Source organism: Sorex fumeus, unplaced genomic scaffold (assembly GCF_029834395.1).
Source record: "Sorex fumeus unplaced genomic scaffold, SorFum_2.1 ptg000051l, whole genome shotgun sequence".
NCBI classification, from domain to species: Eukaryota; Metazoa; Chordata; class Mammalia; order Eulipotyphla; family Soricidae; genus Sorex; species Sorex fumeus.
This window is the reverse complement of record NW_026606108.1, coordinates 30,630,289-30,651,335: the sequence shown is the minus strand read 5'-3', so window position 1 is coordinate 30,651,335 and position 21,047 is coordinate 30,630,289.

The following is a 21,047-nucleotide window of genomic DNA, read 5'->3' as shown; positions in this document are numbered from 1 at the left end:
GAATGATCAGAAACTTTCTCATGGCCAAAAGGAACATAAAACATGCTCTTTATCACTAATCATCAGGGAGATGCAGATCAAAACTACAATGAGATATCTCACACCACAGAGATGGCCCACATCCAAAAGAACAAAAGCAACTGGTGTTGGGGCAGATATGGGGAGAAAGGGACTCTCCTTCACTGCTGGTGGAAATGCCAACTGGTTCAGCCATTTTGGAATACAGTACAGACGCTTCTCAAAAAATTAGTTTTTGAGCTCCCATTTGATCCAGCAATATCATTTCTGGGAATATATCCCAGAGATGCAAAAAAGTATAGTAGAAATGACATCTGCACTTATATGTTCATTGAAGTACTGTGTACAATAGCCAAAATATGGAAAAAACAAGAACAGATGACTGGTTAAAGAAACTTTGGTACATCTACACAATGGAATACTATGCAGCTATTAGAAAAGATGAAGTCATGAAATTTGCATATAAGTGGATCAACATTGAAAGTATCATGTTAAGTGAAATGAGTCAGAAAGAGAAGGACAGACAGAAAGACTGCACTCATTTGTGGAATATAAAGTAACAGAATGGGAGACTAACACCCAAGAATAGTTGAGATAAGTAGCAGGAGGATTACTTCACAGCTTAGAAGCCAACCACAAATACTGGAGGAAAAGTCAGCTCAGTTAGAGAAGGGACCACCAAGAGAAGGGTGCTAGGAGGGCCCACTCAGGACGGGAGATGTGTGCTGAAAGTAGTCTATCGACTGAACATGATGGCCACATAATACTTCTATTGCAAAGCACAACACCCCCAAAGAGAGAGAGAAAGCAAAAGGGAATGCTCTGCCACAGAGGCGGGGGGAGTTGGAGGGGACAGTGTGGAGGTGGGAGGAGGGATGCTGGGACCATTGGTGGTGGAAAATGGGTACTGGTGGAGGGATGGGTACTTGCTCATTGTATGACTGAAACGTAAGCATGAAAGTTTGTAAATCTGTAACTGTACCTTATGGTGATTCACTAATAATTTTTTTTAAAAAATAAATAAAATGGCAGCATGGCTATAATGTAATTTTTATACGGTAACAATTGTCACAATGGAGACATTACTGGGCCTTCTGGAGCAAATCGATGAACAACGGGAGGACAGTGACAGTGACAGTGACAATTGTTATAAAAGTTATAACTGATGTTATGTTAACATATAGTAGTGTTCAAAAATTGTAATAATTTTTAGGAGCAGTTGCAACAAGGAAACCCAGAAAGAGCAGCAAATTTACCACTAAACTTTGTTCAATCCTTACAAAGACTTTGTGAGATACTATAAGATATTTGAATCTTCTAGCATGCTAGTGTTATCTCTTTTTTCAGGGGGTTTCTATTTATTCATGATAAATTTCAGTGACACATAACTATTTGAAAATATTTTAAACAAGCAGTACTCAAATAAATCTAAATTAATATAATGTTGAAAACAATATTTTAGTAAAAGTAGAAAGCTGTAGTGCTATCAAAATAAATAATATGGCTTCATATTTGATTTTTATATTCATAACTTTGTAAATACATATGCTAAAATTCATGTTTTTTACTAAGTTTTATGAGAAAATACAAATAATACATTAGCCTATTATAAAAGTTAAAATACACTCTGTAACTTAAAACAATAACATTATTATCAATCACCTTGAAATTCTTATTTCTAGTCAGAATTGCTTATGAAGTCTATATGCATATATATAACAACCTAATAACATAGCCACTTGGATCTAGAATATATGACTTAATATTCCCAACACTGAACACTGGTATTTCTGTCTTCAACCTAGTTTCTCCAATTCCAGTCAATAAGTAAAAACTCCAACCCCACCCCTTCCTACCTCCTGCCTCTGTGGCAGGAACAATCCCTCTTACTCTCTCTGTCATTCTTCACTTTTTTCCAACTCTAGTACTAAATCTGTCAGCATATCTTATGTCCCTGTCCTTAAAATATGCCCAAAGTTCAACCAATCTTATGACCATGACTTATAACCTACACTAGAATATTATAACTATAATGTGTTTTACTGCAATTGTCTCTTCTCTATTTTCTCTGCTCCCCTAGAATTTATTCTCTAGAAAGTCATATCTAGGGAGCCTTTACAAATATAATTCACATCCTTTCAACACTTTAATCAGTCTTCTATTGGCTTCCCATTGAACTCAGAGTAAAAGTCAAAGCACCTGCAATAGCCCACATGGATTTATGTGACCTAGACGAACTGCCTTTTAAACTCGATACCTACCACTGCCCCATTATTTATTGTGCTTCATTCATACCTGACTTTCTTGAACTCACTTAAGATTCAGAGCCTTTGTGCTTGCTGCTTTTTCTTCTTGAAATGTTCTACCCTGATACGTACATGAAGTTTTTTCTCCACCTACTTAAGGTCTCTTTAAAACCATGTTCTTAGAGAAGCTCGCCTCATCTTATATAAAATGACATACACTCCTGACATTATCTTTCCTTCTCACTTATCTCCCATTACAAAACCACATACATTGATAAGTTATTATTTCCATCTCTTGTTAGAATGTAAACCACAAGAGGGGTCAGTGAAATTTCTTTTGAAATTATTGCTTTATTTTTGTTGTCAGCTCAGAACAGTGCTAAGAACTCATAAGTAGTTAATAAATAAAAGCAAATTAAACCACTGAATATATCTAATTGTGCCTGCCATGAGTATTAAACAAAAGCAATAGCAAGTGTGAAATCTCTATACATTTAATAGGATGCTAACTCTGATACTAACAAAACCATTTATTTATGATCTATTAATAATTTTCTACTGATTTCTTTTACTAATTTCCTATTGCAGAACCTGCCAGAACTGTGTATTAAACTGTGTATTAAACTTCCTGTACTCTATCAATTAAAATGATACTCTTGGAAAATAAAGTTTTCAGTTTACTTTGGAAAAATGTCTTTTTTACTGTTATTTTAAGTTTATAAATAATAGCTGCTATTTTCAGCTTCAAAATTCATCTTAAATACATATTTACTTTCTTTTCATCTATGAAACAGCAGTAGTGTTTCGGATTATTTCTTTTTTAAAAATTTTTTATTTTAATGAATCATCATGAGATATATTTAGACTTACAAACTTTCATGGCTGTGTTTCAGTCAAACAATGTTCAAGTACCCATCCCTCTACCAGTGTCCATTCCCCACCCCCAATGTTCCCAGTATCCCTTCCCCCAACCCCACCCCTTCCCACCTCCTGCCTCTGTGGCAGGAACAATCCCTCTTACTCTCTCTGTCCTTTTAGGTTTTACAGTTTGCAATACAAGTAACAAGCAGCCATCATTTTTGGTCCATAGTCTACTTTCAACATCCTGAGCGATCCTTCCAACCAACATTTATTTAGTGCTCCTCTCTCCATCCCAGTTACCTTTTCCCCCAGCGCATGAAACTGGTATCAAGCCATGGGGCAGTCCTCCTGATCCTTATTTTAACTGTCCCTAGGTGTTAGTCTCTTATTATTTACTTTATATTCCACAAATGAGTGCAGTCCTTTAATGTCTGTCCCTCTCTTTCTGACTCATTTCAGTTAGTATGATACTATCTATGTTGATCCACTTATATGGCACATTATTTTTTCTTTTTGCATCACAACTGGTGATGCACAGGGGTTACTCCTGGATCTGCACATTATTTCTTAAAGTAAGCAATTTATATTACTTATCACAAAGTTAAACCATTTTTGTAAATTTACATATTTTTCTAAAAATTTTCCTACATATGTACTGGAATAACTTCCTAAGTCTTACAATATTACTATTTAAATTTTTCCTTTTTCTTATTTAAACATACTTATATGCTCTGGGTATGAGCTGGGAAATGAGAGAACAAGAAAGAAAAATTATAATAAAGTGGGTAGGGCGTCTGCCTTGCACGCAGCCAACATAATAAATATTGTTATTATTACTATATTACTATATAAAAAACATCTTAGCTCTTGAGTTGTGAGATACTTTAATGCTTTACCAATATCTGCCAAGAGGAATAAATCTTCCACTTCTGAGGTATAATTTTCACATTTCTTTTCTACATTATTACATAGTGAGAAGTTGCCAAAGGGAAAACTTGGATTTGGTCAGAATTTTTTTTAATCGCCTTTTCGACTTCTTTACAGTTCTGTGATATATGGCAAATTGACTTAAGCTACAATTTCAATGCTTATAAAATGAGAATAATAAAAAATTTCAGTTATTAAAAGCTCAAATAAAATGTTTTCCTATTACTCATTTAGCCACAAAATTGTTAAAAATTAATGTTAGCCATCACTGACTACAGATACACGAAGTAGTAAATATCCAACAGAAAAAACCTGTACACCCAGGCCTGAGATCACAGTAATCTGGAGCTCAAACTATTCTGAGAAGCATGACAGTTTTCACATGTGAATCTCTCAGAATGTGCTAGGAAAATGGTAGGTTTTCACTAGACTTTTTTCAAGATGTTTTACTAAGGCTGCTGCCATGGACATACCCAGTGGTAAAAAGATTCTCTCCTGTATGTTAATAGGCTCCCTAACTCACACTGAGCCATAAAAATTTTTGGACTAATAGAGACTCTATGCTTAGGACTCTGTTATGTTAGTGTTAAGCAGAGGAAAATCCCAAAGAACCTGTGCCTTATAAATTACCTCAGCATGTAACACTCATTAAGAATTAATAATGCTATTATTGATAGGTAAACCACAGAACACAAAAGGAAATAAAGAAGAAAAAGAAAAAGGTGCCTGCCATTAGAGGCAGGATGGAGGACGGGAGGGAAACTGCGGACACTAGTGGGGGGAAGTGGACACTGGTGAAGGGACTGGTTTCAGAACATTGTATGCCTGAAACTCAATTAACCATAATTTTGTAATTCACATTGATTCAATTAAAAAATTTAAAAGAAAAACTGATGAACCTCCAGAAGTGTAATGAGGATGTTGTACAGAAAATGAAATATAGGATATTAATTCCCCCGCTGCCTCCAGTATTCTACATGGTAAGTCATATTAGACTCTGGGACTATATCCTAGCAAGATAGTTTCAGGATGAGAAAAGAAACATAAGCAGAGGTATTTTCAAAAAAATTGATGCATTGGACAGCATATTTGTCCCTTCCATTATTTCTCAAGGCTGAGTTTCACATAGTAATCTTTGTTTTGTCTCTGATCATAGTTATATAAACCATCCCTTTCCAGACATGTCGGCAATGTTTCCACACTGTAGCTTCCAGATACAGTTACCAGGACAAGAGGTCAAAGACGCCCACCGCTCTCTTCCAGTTTCCACCTTCCTTTTCTGCCTCCAACTTAAACCATCATAATTTACGGAGTACACCAAACCATAGACACCTGCCAATTCTGACCCAGACTCCCAGCCCAGAAAACTATGAAGATCTGCAGCTGTTATCACCACTCTTGGAAATCAGTGGTATCTGCTTTCACAGTCCTGTTCCTGCATTTGTAGACTGTCTCTTGACTTGGAGAAATAAATGCAGTCTTGTGTGCTTCTGCACAGTGGTATGATTTCCTTATACCAGTGGGCAAGAGGCCACTAGTTGGGGAAATTTTTCCACTAAAACTTATAACTACTGTAAAACTAATAATGTACCTACTTTTCATATGACTTTGTAATTGTCTGGAAATTAGGGAATAATTTCCAAAACTAGATAATATGTCAGCAAATACCTTGAAACAAACTATTATCTGTTTGTTAAAATTCTTCTTTAGAGGGGTCAAACACTTTAATGGTTTAATAAGTTAAACCATTGGATTAAATATTTTAATAACTTTTAAAATAATAAACTGCATACATTTAGTCAGTTAGTAAATATACTGTCCTTTTCACAATTTCATCCATAATTCGCCATCAAAATTTTCTTTCAGAAACCAAGCTCATACTGTAGTCATTTTTTCTTAAACACTATGCACTCTAAAGGCAAGAGAAGCCTTTTGTTCTCCAGGTTATAATAATTTATGTAGGTATATATTTTATATATATTTTTTCCCACTTCTCAGTGCCCCAGACTCAGAGATCATTTTGTTTTATTTTTTAAAATTATTTTTAGTGAATCACCATGAGGAAAAGTTACAGACTTACAAACTTTGCGCTTGCATTTCAATCATAGAATGATCGAGTACCCATCCCTCCACCAGTATCCATTTTCCACCACCAATGGTCCCAGCATCCCTTCCACCACCCCCACCCCATCCCATCCACCCCACCCCGCCTTTGTGGCAGGGTATTTCCTTTTGCTCTCTCTCTCCTTTTGGTGTTGTGGTTTGCAATAGAAGTATTATGTGGCCATCATGTTCAGTCGATAGACTACTTTCAGCACGCATCTCCCATCCCGAGTGGGCCCTCCTAGCACCCTTCTCTTGGTGGTCCCTTCTCTATCTGAGCTGCCTTTCCCCCAGTATTTGTGGTTGGCTTCTAAGCTGTGGAGTAATCCTCCTGCTACTTATCTCAAATATTCTTGGGTGCTAGTCTCCCATTCTGTTACTTTATATTCCACAAATGAGTGCAATATTTCTATGTCTGTCTCTCTCTTTCTGACTCATTTCACTTAACATGATACTTTCCATGTTGATCCACTTATATGCAAATTTCATGACTTCGTATTTTCTAATAGCTGCATAGTATTCCATTGTGTAGATGTACCAAAGTTTCTTTAACAAGTTATCTGTTCTTGGGCACTCGGGTTTTTTCCCAGAGTTTTGGTTATATATATTTTTGAACACATAAGTACAGATGTCATTTTTACTATACTTTTTTCATCTCCAGGGTAAATTCCCAGAAGTGGTATTGCTGGATCAAAAGGGAGCTCAATATCTACTTTTTTAAGAAGCGTCCATACTGTTTTCCAAAATGGCTGTACCAGTTGACATTTCCACCAGCAGTGAAGGAGAGTCCCTTTCTCCCCATATCCATGCCAACACTGGTTGCTTTTGTTCTTTTGGATATAGGCGAGTCTCTGTGGTGTGAGATGATATATTATTGTTGTTTTGATCTGCATCTCCCTGATGATTACTAATGAGGAGCAATTTTTATGTTCCTTTTAACATTTGGAAATCAATCAACATAATCCATCATATCAACAAAAGAAAAGATAAAAATCTTATATCAATAGATGCAGAGAAAGCATTTGACAAGATTCAGCACCCGTTTATGACGAAAACTCTCATCAAATGGGTTTTGATGGAACTTTCCTCAATATAGTCAAAGCCATCTACCACAAAACTATGGCAAGCATTATTCTCAATGGGAAAAAACTAAGAGACTTCCCTCTAATATCAGTAACAAGACAAGTATCTCACTCTCACCACTTCTGTTCAATATAGTACAGGAATTACTTGCAGTAGCAATTAGGCAAGAAAAAGATACTAAGGACTTCCAGATAGAAATGAAGAAATCAAGCTCTCACTATTCGCAGATGATATGATACTATGTTTAGAGAACCCTAAGAAACTACCAAGAAACTCCTAGGCTATAAAATCTATCACCAAAAGTCCAATGGCTTTCCTATACACAAATAATGAGAGAGAAGAAAGTGACATAAAAAAGCAATCCTGTTTACAATTGTGTCTCAGAAAATCAAGTACCTCGGAATGAGCTTAACTAAGGAGGTAAAGTAACCTGTAGAAAAAAACCTACAAAACACTATTTCACAAAATAAAAGAGGACACAAGGAAATGGAAACATATATCCTGCTCATGAATTGGGAGAATTAGCATTGTCAAAATGGCAACATTCCCCAAAGCATTATACAGATTCAATGTGATCCCTATGATGATACCCATGAAATTCTTCAAAGAAATGGAGCAAACACTCCTGAAATTCATATGGTACAACAAACTCCCACGAGTGGCTAAAGAATTCTGGGGTAAATGAAGATGGGAGGCATCACCTTCCCTAGTCTCAAACTCTACTACAAAGCAATAATAATTAAAACAGCATGGTATTGGAACACAAACAGAGCTGCAGACCAATGGAACAGGGTGAAATATCCTTACACACACCCTCAAATATATTATCATCTAATCTTTAATAAGAGATCAAGAAATGTGAAGTGGACAAGGAAAGCCTCTTTAACAAATGGTGCTGGCAAAAATGGACGGCCACATGCAAAAAAAATGGCCTCAGACCTCTACCTAACACCATGCAAAAAAGTCAGATCAAAAAGGGTTAAGGACCTCAACAACAGAACAGAATCCATCAAGTACATTGAAGACAAGATTGGTAAAACCCTCCATGATGTTGAAGCTAAAGATATCTTTAAAGGTGACACACCATTGGCCAAGTCAGTGGAAATAGAGATAAACAAATGTGATTACCTTAAACTGAGAAGCTTCTGCACCTCAAAAAATACAGTAGCCAGAATACAAAGACAATTTACCGAACTGGAAAGTATATTCACCCAATACCCATCTGATAAGGGGTTGATATCAAGGATTTACAAGGCACTGGTTGAAGTCCTTAAGAAGAAAACATCCAACCCATCAGAAAATGGGGTGATGAAATGAACAGAAACTTTCTCAGGGAAGAAATCTGAATGGACAAAAGGCATATATTTTATATTTTAAATATTGTGTAATTTATATGATTTCTCTCTAAAAATTTAACAACTTTGAAGCAGCAAACCATAGCTTGGGATCCCATTAATACTAACTTAGCACTAGGTTTCACTCCCTTACACAAATAGTCCTTGTATTTTTCCAGCAGAAAGTAACTACAAAAGATGGACTTTCACCCATGCATCCCTTAAAGAGTTAAGGGGGTACACTTCCATGGGGGGATACACAGGAATACAGGTAAGGGTGATAATGAGTTTTCCAGGAAAAATAAAACGAGAAAGAAAATTTCTATCCAGTGGTCTAAAGTAGTTCAAAGGCATGAAGAGCACATTCTTTTGAAATTCAAGCACTGAAGTTTTTGCAGATGGAGAAAATGAGACATCATCTAGATGTAGAAACTGAGGTACCATCAAGAGAATAGTGGGCACTCTCAGGAAATAAGAAACATCAAGTGAACCTAAAAGTCATTGTATAAATATATAAAAGGGTCTTAGAGATAGTATGGCAGATAATAAATGTAACTGCATATCACTGACCCATTGAGTCCCTGGCATTACCTCTTCCTCTCTACCCCTGTGCCCTGAAAATAATTAGTTTCCTATTCTTACTTTGAACTCTCTTAAATTTATTAAAGATCCATCTTCTTCTCCTGCCCATGCTCCCCAACACCTTTCTCCTATGTTGTACAACTTAAACACCTTCTGCATACTAAAGTTATCACCTGTGCCAGCTAATAAGATGTCCTTTTGTTCAGCTCTAGTGTAAACATTTTCACTTTTACTTAGAAGCTTTTTAGGTAAAAGTATGTATTTTTTAAAGCTTATAGCTCATTTCCTTATGTCTCATCTCTGGAGAGGATATCCTTCCCACAGAATTCTGTCTGGTGACACATATTCATGATTATTTTTTGAGATCTTTTCATATCACGTTGAGTTTTATCTCAAAGTGATAAAAGTGAGATATAGTAACAGAGGAAGGAAAAGAAGACAAGTATAAAGAGAGCACACAGTACAAAAAAGAGGGGGGAAAGGCAAACAAAGCTTGAGAAAAGATTCCCATGAGAATTTGGGTATCCAAATTGACTATAACAATATTTTGTTTGCCTCAAAGCAGAGCATATGTACTTCTAGAGCTACCCTAACATGTGCAAACAGACTGGAAATTCACAGGATTTATGTACTACTTATTTTGAATGTCATGTTTCCCTAGGGATTAAATTAAAAATATTTTATATAAAATGATATGTAATATGCAAAATGTCTAACATAAACGGTCATGATATTCAAGCCCATTTTACACTATTCAGCTTTTTTCAAGATCATCTCAAAAAGTCTCTTCCTAAATTTTAACCAATGTGGGGCTAAAACACTAGTACAGCAGGTAAGGCACTTGCCTTGCATATATGGCCATCCCAGGTTTGATCCCTGGCATACCGTATAGTCTCCCAAACCTGCCAGGAGTGATCCCTGTGTGCAGAGACAGGAACAATTCCTGAGCATTGCCAGGTGTGCCTACCCCAAGCAAATTTAAAAGAATCTTAACCTATGTGTTGAACCTCTTCTAATACAGATATTGTTAGGTGGTACTGTAAAAACTGAACAGCTATGTGCAAAAAATGAACTCATGCCTCTCTAATGCCAGGGACAAAAGGCAGATAAAAATGGATTAAAAACCTCAATATTGCATTTAAATCCATGGAGGAAAACATGGGCAGAAACCTTCATGACACTGAAGTTAAAGGCGTCTTTAAAGATGAAACATCTCGAACCAAGCAAGTAGAAATAAAGATAAATAAATGGGACTACATTAAGCTAAGGAACTTATGCACCTCAAAAGAAATGGTGACCAAGATACAAAGAGAGCCCACAGAATGGGAAAAGTTATTTACCAATACCCATCAGGTAACAGGTTTATATTCAAGGTATATAAGGCACTGGTATAATTTCACAAGAAAAAAACCCTCCAACCCCATAAAAATATGGGGAGAATAAATGAACAGAAATTTTTTCAAAAAGAAATGTTTGAATGGCACATAAAAATGCTTTACATCACCAATTATCAGGGAGATGAAAATCAAAATCAATAAAGAGATATCATCTCACACCACAGACAGTGGCATGTATCATAAAATCAAGAATAACCAGTGCTGGTGTGGATGCAGGAAGAAAGGGACTCATTGTTGGTGGAATGCTAACTGGTCTAGTCTTTTTGGAAAACAATATGGGCATTTTACCCCCAAAACTAGAAACTGACTTCCATATAACCCAGCAATACCACTCCTGGAAATATACATCAGGGTAGAAATGATACCTGCCATTGTGTGTTCACTGCAATACTATTCACAATAGCCACATTTTGGAAACAATCCGAGTACCTGAGAACAGACAACTGGTTAAAGAAACTATGAAACAACTACACAATGGAATACCATATAGCTGTTAGAAAAAATGAAGTAATGAAATTCGCTTATAAATGGATGGACATAGAGAGTATTGTGCTGTTTCACAAGGAGAGGGTCAGAGAGAATAACTACACTCATTTGTGGGACATAAAAATCCATTGTATGAGACTAACACCCAAGGACAGTAGAAACAAATGCCAGGAGGATTGGCGCACAGTTAGAAACCCATCTCGAGTGGGGCAGTTGGGATAGAGAAGGGATCACCATGACAGTGATGATCAGGAGGGATTGCTCTGGATGGGAGATGTATGCTGAAAGTGGGTAAAGATGGTGGCCTTTCTGTATTTGTATTGTAAACCATAATGCTCCAAACTAGAGAGAGAGAAAAAGAAGAAAAGTCCCTCCATAGAGGCAGACTGTGGTTGGCGGAGGGTGGGGGTAGTGTTAGCAGGAGGGACACTGGGGACATTGATGGTGGGTATTGTACACTGGTGGAGGGATGGGTGTTGGGACATTGTATATCTGAAACTGGATCATAACAACCTTTAAACTGTATCTCCCAGTGATTCAACATTTTTTTCTTAAAAAAAGAACATGAAACTTTTTCCTCAATTAATTTATTTGTGTTTATTGTAATTTCTCATTTTTTGGCTTCCTATTGCTTTCTTTTATTCACACCCTTGTCACAGTCTCTGAACAATCTAATCCCAAGTAGGTGTACTTTTATCTTTCAAGAAAGCCCTTGTTGAGACAATTTTTAAAATTAATAAATTCATTTTGAAGCTTTACTCTACCTAATAAATATAGAAATTCTTGGCAGATGATGCCTGAAATTAAGTAGCAAGGCAGGTAAAATAAACACCTAAAAAACTTCAAGCTTACAATGAGGTGAGTGAGTGAAGTTGATGATGAAACTCCACACCAAACATTTTGGGACATAACCTAAATATCTTTCATCTGGTTGTGGAATATGGTTTTCACAAGCTGAAAGGGGTATTTAAACACCATGCGAAGTTACAGCAGTCTTGTTTGCTGCTACAGGGCTGAGCTTCTTAAAAAATCTATTTTACTTAGAAAACCGAATCTAGCACTTTCACCTGCAGAGAGGGTTTCAGGAACAGTTGAAGTGAATTCCTCCACTGAATACTGGGAATATGATACTTAATTCCTTGGTTGACTTGAGATGAGCGGTAAAAAGCAATTCAATATGCAGACTATTGGCCACAGTTGCTAAATATTGATGACATTAATATTGGAAGCATTGCCATACTGTGAGGTTATCACTGTAAGTTTGAAAAATTTTCTGGTTTAGGGGCTAGGAAGATAGAACAGGAATAAAGATCCTTTGCCTTGCTTGTAGCTGACCTAGTTGAGTACCTGGCTCTGTTTATGATCAAGTGAACACCACCAGAAGTGATCCCTGAACATGAAAGCATGAGTAGCATCTGAGAGCCACTGGTTGAAGTACCAAAATGCACCCCCCAAAAAAGTTTCTTCCTTAAAACAAATGCTCTTTTGAGTTCAGCTGACTTTTATACTTAAAATATCAAGCTACTGGTCTCTGTTAGATATAGATGAATCATATTGTTAGCTCTGCTACTAGAGGATGATAAGGTACCCTTTCCCCATTTCTTTTAGGACTTTCACTATGCTATATGGTTAGAAACAATGCATTTTTCTCCATTCAACAGTTTTATGAAGTTCATTTATAAATCAAGATGACTAAAAAAACTCTTTAGTTTTTAAAAGCAAAGTATAAAATATCCTTCTGAAAAATTGATTAGGCAAAGTACCAAGCTAAAAAAATAATTGAAACATATTAAAGATTACTAAGATTGCTCACTTACCAATGTTTAAAAAATTACCATAGCCGGGAAAAAGAAACCAGATGGTCTAGTAAAAAATTAATATTAGTAAAATCAAGTGCACACAGCTTCCTTCTTAAGCAAGCAGACTATATTGAAATCATTGAATGTAAAGGGGGATCTTGTTTGAGCCATCCTGCTTGAAAATAAAAATTCATGCAAAATTCAAACAGCGTAATGGCCACAATAACTTAAAAGTGCAATTTTGTAATAACTGCAATATGTTAATTCAGGTTGTTTTTGCTGTTTCACACAGACTGAACGAAGCAAACAGAACATGATCTCTTATTTTCTTTCCAAGTACAGCAAGTCCTGTTTTCTCCGCTTCAAAATATATTTTGAATTTTCACTTTTTGCCATTGCCTCCGCTAACATTTTTGTGCAAACATCACCAACCTCAAGCTTGGATAACTGTAATGGCTTCCTGACTTTTCTCTTCAATCTCAGTCTTGTGTAGCTTTGTCTTTCTTTGCACAGCAGTCACTAAAAATGATTCAAATATGGTTTTGATTTAAACTATGGTGATAAATTTAAGATTTATATTCATATTCACATCATGTTTCACAAATTCCCACCCCTCTGGTCCCTGTTCTTCATCTATAATTTTAATTGCTCCTCTCACTCTCTTTTCTAAATTTGATCTATCCTCCAAATTAGCCTTAACATGTTAGGGCAGGTCCATCTTCAGTGCATTCATTTACATGTGCATTTCTGTGCTCTTGGAATGGCCTTACCTTAGATTTTTACTTGCCTTATTACTTATAACTGTGTCTCCACTTAAAAATTGCTTTCTTAGAGTCTTCCTTACAGCATTCACTATCCTTGATCCTGCTTTATTTTCTTCCTAACAATTATCACCACTTTATGCTATATTGTCTGTCTACTATTTTTTTTTGTTTATTTTGGGGACACACCTGGCTGTGCTCAGTTTTTTCTCCTGACTTAGCCACTCAGGGATCACTCCTGGTGGAGCTCTGGGTACCTATGAGGTTCTGGGGATCAAACCCAAGTTGGCCACAAGCAAGTCAAGTAAGTGCCCTGCTTGGGCCACATTCTGCTGTTACCTTTCTCTCCCACAAGAGTATAAACTATGATAAATACACATTATTCTAGGCTGTGATGGCAATACTTACTATAAGACCAAAAACAATAGATGAGAAAAAGATATGTATATATCTATATATTACATATATACATATATTTACATACATATATACCACTAGATTAGATAATGAGGTAATGAGTTATTATTTTTAATGACTTTGAATTACTAAAATGACATTTCTTTATGGTATTCATTTTCAAGGGTATTATTACAAAAACACTAGGGAAATAGCAACACTTCAAGATATAGTTATAAAGTATAGGAATGATTTATGTCTAAACATATATATGTAAATATAAAACATATATATGAAGGTAACAGTAAATAATTTTAAATCCTTATATTAAGGGAGACAACTTTTTTTTAATAAAAAATTGTATTTACTTAGAAGCATTCAGAATGTCAACAAAACAGCTGCAACTTTTTTCTTTTTCTTTTGCAATTACAGAGTGGTATTCAGTTAACAGAACAACAATTATTTCGTATAAGCTGTATCAGAGACAACTGAACATGAAAAAAACTACCATCCTCATATATAACTACTTTGTGCTGTGCACCAACAAGAACCTGCTTTAAATTTCCATGCCTATTTACAACCCCCATACTGTACCAGGCAAGGTTAGTGGCTACTGAAAATACCACCGGGACAGGGCTATCTAAAGACACATTCGGTAGTGTGTTAACTATACAAAAAAAGACACTGTACAGCTTAAAAACAAATCTTACACAGCCTTACATTTCAATTTTTTTCTTTAAAAGGAGTGAGTTGTGTACAGGGGGTTTAAAGCAAAAAAAACTGCGCTAGAACTGATTTATTCATCATCATCATCTTCTTCATCTTCGTCTTCTTCATCCTCCTCTTCTTCCTCATCCTCTTCATCCTCTCTGAACACTTCTTAGAAAACTCTGAAAAGTTGACGGAAGCATCTGGGTACTTCTTGTGCTCCTCCCTGCAAGTTTGCACAAAGAATGCATATGATGACATTTTGCCTCTCGGCTTCTTGAGGTTCTCCTTTGCCCATGTTTAATTATTTTCCTCCGCGAGGCACAGTCGCCCAGCGTCTGTCCGGCTCTCACTTGCCCCGGCGCTGTCTCTATGGAGCTCAATGTACTGCAATGGCTGTGAGAGTGGGAGCCAGACGCAGCCTCCTCACCCTCTTCGCTCTGTAACATTTGGGAGACAACTTCTTAACCTATTTCTTATTGTGTACTGTAGCTTAAGAAATAAGATATGTTAGGGGCTGGAGCAATAGCACAGTGGGTAGAGCATTTGCCTTGCAAGCGGCCTACCCGGGTTTGATTCTCAGCATCCTATATGGTTCCCTGAGCATCGCCAGGAGTAATTCCTGAGTGCATGAACCAGGAGTAATCCCTGTGCATCGCTGGGTGTGATCCAAAAAGAAAAAACAAAACAAACAAATAAAAGAAATAAGATATGTTAGACTGTCAATTTTGTATGCACCTTTTTCTTTTTCTTGATATTATTAAGTTTATTGTGATGTTTAAATGCAGTTGTTGTTGTTTTATAAAAGACTTTTTATTTCATTGCTCATATTAACCTTAAATCCAATGGAAAGTTTCAGGAACTTTCAATGTTTGATAAAATATTTAGTATGTATATAGTTCCTATTGTCCACTTAATCAATTTAATATAGTCATATACCATGAACACTCCAGGCAAATTAGATGGGTTTAATTTTACACTCAAATTGTTAGTCTTAAAAAACAAATTATTAATTTATAAACTATAAATAATGAAGTACATGTACATGCAAATGCATACATATAATACAATGTTCTTGTGAGAACTCAGTAATTTAATATAAAGATGTAGCACCGCACCATCCTCCCATTGTTCATCGACTTGCTCAAGTGGGCCCAGTAACGTCTCCATTGTAAGACTTGTTACTGTGTTTGGCATATCAAATACATCACGGGTAGCTTGCCAGACTTTGCTGTGCGAACAAGAAACTCTTGATAGCTTGCTGGGCAATCCTAGAAGGGTGGAGGAATTGAACCCGGCCCGGCCGAACTGGTCATGCGCAAGGCAAATGCCCTACTGCTGTGCTATTACTCTTAGAATAATTCTTGGCATAATATGGACATTTTAAAATGCAAATTTTGAGTTTCATATTGTATAAACTTCCTTAGAGAGATACAATCATCAGGGACTGAAGAAAAGAAAATTTGGTATTAGTTATTACTTCAGAGATGATGATGATGATGATGATGATGATGATGATGATGATGATGATTACTTCACAGATAACACAGCAGGTAGGGCGTTTGACTTGCATGCAGCCGACCCGGGTTCAATTCCCAGCATCCCATATGGTCCCCTGAGCACTGCCAGGTGTAATTTCTGAGTGCAGAGCCAGGAGTAACCCCTGTGAATCTCTGGGTGTGATCCAAAAAGAAGAAAAAAATATTGCAGTAGCAGCATACCTTCCAAACTAAGTAATACTTTTCAGGGTGCATATGGCTCTTGGATAGAAACTGACAATGCTTTTATTTTTTGAGTCGGGTTTGATGCTTTGTACAAAGCCTTAACACTCTGACTGCTTAATCAATCTAACTGAATTGATTTGCTGTTTCAGTCAAGTAACTTGCCATTTGGTAAAAACTGCAGCAAACAAATATATCGCAGAGGGCTATGCTACCTCATCTTTTTATCTTTAGGGCTTATGCATACAAATATTGTAGAAATCAATGTAAACAGTATTTGGAATGCATATCAGGAAATAAATGTGACAGGAATAACAAGGAGATTAAAACAAAAAGAGTATAGAAATATACAAGATATATTATTCTTTTTTTAAAGTTTAAAAATAATTTCCAAATGTGGCACTGGAAATATATTCTATGGATTTTATATTTAAGAGATTATGAGACATTCAGGTATTATTTTAAAAATCCTTAGGGTTTAATAGAAATTGTGATTCAAAAACCTAAAAGAATAGTACAACATAAACAAACAGTTGTGCATTTTGTATTTTTCCCGACAAAACATAGTTGAGTTGGGAAATTACCTTTGTAGGTTTTGTGAGTTGAATTATCTTACTTGTTTCTATGCTACTAGGTTCTATTAATAACGAAAACTGGCAATTTTTTTCAGAAACCGAATATGTAAGATATATTTAGTTGTTTTTTGGTTTCAATCATTTATGTCTGATTTAATTTGATTTCAAAGTTTCCCAGGCTAATAGATAATATTTGCCATAACTTGCCTATATTCTTGCCCAAGTACATAAAGATATCAAGTATATTTTTAACAAAGAATATTTGAGAAATCATTACTATCTCTGGTCTTTATTTGCTCAAGTCTAAATGGTTGAAACTCAATGAGGCTCCAGAAAATTTAATCTTGTTTGTGCTCTTAATAAGAAACTATCAGAGAAGATTCTAGGGTGGCCATCAAAATTAAAATTAAAGTAAAATAGGACACAAGGAAATGAAGACACATCCCATGCTCATAGATCGGGAGAACTAAGATTGTCAAAATGGCAATACTCTCCAGATACAATGCAGTCACTATAAGAATACCCATGACATTTTTTAAAGAATTAGAACAAGCACTCCTGAAATTCATATGAAACAATAAACCCCCACTAATAGCTAAAGCAATCCATGGGGAAAAGAAGAGGGGAGTCATCAGCTTCCCAAACTTCAAATTGTACTACAAAGCAGTAGTAATTAAAACAGCATGGTATTGAAATAAATACAGAGCAGCAGATAAATGGAATAGACCTGAATATACTGACACCAACCCTCAAATATCTGATCACTTAAGGTTTAATAAAGGGCATAAAAATGGAGTTAAGAATGCCTCTTCAGCACATGGTTCTGGGAAAGCTGAGAAGCAACATGCCAAGAGAGAAATTGGGGATATTGGTGGTTGGAAATGTTCACTGGTGGAGGGATGGGTGTATGACTGAAATATAATCGTGAACAGTTTTGTAATGGTGATTTCATTTTTTAAAATAAATGAACTCAGATCTATTTCTGAGTTGTGTCAGGCACAAATGTCAGATCAAAATGGATTAAAGACCTCAATATCAGACTTGAATCCATAAAGTACATGGAAGAAAGCGTATTCAGAATCCTGTATGATATGGAAACTAAAGATATCTTCTAAGATGAAACACCAGTGATCAAGCAAGTGTAAGCAAAGATAAACAAATGGGACTACATTAAACTAAGAAGCTTCTGCACCTCAAAAGAAACAGTGACCAAGATACAAAGACAGCCTATGGAATGGGGAAAATTATTTACTCAGTACCCATCTGATAAGGGGTTACTATCAAAGATATATAAGGAAGTGAAGAATTTTACAAAAAAATCCATTGAACCCCATCAACAAATGGGGCGAAGAAATAAACAGAAACTTTTTCAAGAAAGAAATACAGATAGCTGAAAGTTGCAAAAAGATTCTCTACACCACTAATCAACAGGGAGATGCAAATCAAAACAACAATAAGATATCATATCACACCACAGTGATTGGCACACATCAAAAAGAATAAGAACAACCAGTGCTGGTTCAGATGCAGGAAGAAAGGGAGACTCTAATTCATGTTGGTGGGAATGCCAACTGGTCCAGTCTTTTTGAAAAACAGTATGGACATTCCTCAAAAAAATGGAAATTCACTTCTGTATGACCCAGCAAGACCACTTCTGTGTATACATCCTGGGGGGGGGGGGGGGTGGTAAAAAACACACTGCAGAAAAGCCATATGCATTTGTGTGTTATTGCAGCACTATTCACAATAGCCAGAATTTGGAAACAACCCATTTTCATTTTCATTTCATTTCATCATCCTGTTATTCGTCAATTGCCTCGAGCAGGCCCCAGTAACGTCTCTTTCATCCTAGCCCTGAGATTATATTCAAGGCTCTTTAGGAGAATGAGACCCATCATTGTTACTGGTATTTAGCATATTTGGTATGCCACGGGGAGTTTGCCAGACTCTGCCCTGTGGGCAGGCTACATTCGATAGCCTGCATGTTTGTCCAAAGTAGGAATGAGACAATAAGATGTCATAAAAAAAAGTTCTGATAAGATGTCGCGCGGCCGCAAATGCAGCCGCGTGGTTCCGGGATCTGGATTTTATAGTCTCTGAGTCTTGGCCACTGATGGGATTACACGGCGCCAGGGGGCCAGGTGGTGGGTGTGACCCCCGCCTCCTGGAATTTGGAGGATCTGGGTGGAAGATGCTCGACTCCAATCCGAGTAGGCTTGGAGGTCTCGGCCCCGGAACCCGCGTGGCTTTGTCCCTCTGCCAGTACCTTCATGTGTGCGGAGAGTGGTCTCAGCATGGTGGTGGCTGGTCCTGGAGGTCTTCGGCTGCCGGAGCCCTGGTCGGGGCGGGGAGGAAAGCTCAACCCGCTCCCCTCCAAGGGGCCCCGGGAAGGAACACCCAGGCGCGGGGGCAGAAGACTGCACTGTTCTCGTCCGGGATCTGGATTTTATAGTCTCTGAGTCTTGGCGGCTGATGGGATTACACGGCACCAGGGGGCCAGGTGGTGGGTGCCTGACAATAGATGACTGTATAAAAAACTATGCTACATCTTCACAGTGGAATACTATGTGGTCACCAGGGTAAATTAAGTCATGAAATTCGCTTATAAATGGATGAAACTGGAGAGTACATTGCTGAGTGAAATTAGTTTGAAGGAAAGGGACAGACATAGAATGACAGCACTCATTTGTGGAATATTTAAAAACATATTATGAGACTAATTCCCAAGATGACATTAACAAGAAAGGCTGGTTCATGGTTAAAAGCTTGCTACCGTGGTGTGGGGAAGGAGGGAGGTGAGTTAGAATAGAGAAGGGACCACTATAGTAATTTAAATTGGAAATGATCACTCTGGACAAGAACTTAGTACTTAAAGTAGATAAAGGGACAAACATGATAAACTTTCAGCACCTGTATTGCAAATCATAATGTCTAAAAGGAAATAGAGAGAAGAAAAGTGTTTGCCTTACAGGCAGGTGGGGTCAAGGAGTGGCAGGGGTGATGGCAGAAGGGAAACTGGGGACATTATGGATGTGATATATCTCACTGTTGTTTCAGCTTTTATTTCTATAACAGTAATTTTCAAATTGACCATCTTTATATCTTCTTCAGAGAAGTATTTATTCAGAGCCGGAGCCCATTTTGTCATCTCTTTGTTCTTTTGCTGTTATTGTTGAACATTATTTGTTTTTCATGTAATATATATACATATATATATAACATATTTATGCACTGTAGCACTGTCCTACCATTATTCATCGATTTGTTCGAGTGGACCCAGTAATGTCTCCATTGTGAGACTTGTTGTTACTGTGTTTGGCATATCGAATTCATCACATAGAGCTTGCCAGGCTTTGCCCTGTGGGCAAGATACTCTTGGTAGCTTGCTGGGCTTTCCAAGATGGGCAGAAGAATTGTCTGGGCAGGCCGTGCGCAAGGCAAAAGCCCTACCTCTGTGCTATCGCTATCACTTGTATCACTTGTCATCCCATTGATCTTTGATTTCTTAGAGCGGTGCCAGTAATGTCTCCATTTGTCCCTGCTGTGTACTAGTGTAGTCCAATGGCATCTGCTCACTCCAGGACCATGAAGAGCCTCAAACCGTTAGTTCAGGGTTTTGACAAAGAAGTCTGACCATGTCGTATTACCTGTCCAGCCCATCTGATTTTCGATGCTTTGGCAAACGAGACAGCATCCCTGATTTCTTGACTGTCAATAGAGGTCCAAACTCTGTATTCCTTCTCTCATTTGAGTGAAAGGTGATATTCCAAGCATAGCTCTTTCGATTCCTCTTTGGGATACCTGAATAGTGTTCTTATAGTTTTGTAGGACCCAGGTCTCTGAGGCCTATGTTAGTGCAGGAAGAACGGAGGAGTTGAAAAGATGTGCCTGGAGCCGGAGGTTCTTGGTCTTCTTAACCACTTCTTCTACACTCTTGAAAGCGTTTCACGCCACTCTCTTCCTCCTGTGAAGTTCAGGTGCCAGGTCATTCATCATGTTGAGTCTCAACCTATTTTCTCAATAGACCCAGGAAATTCTCCTCTCTATAAA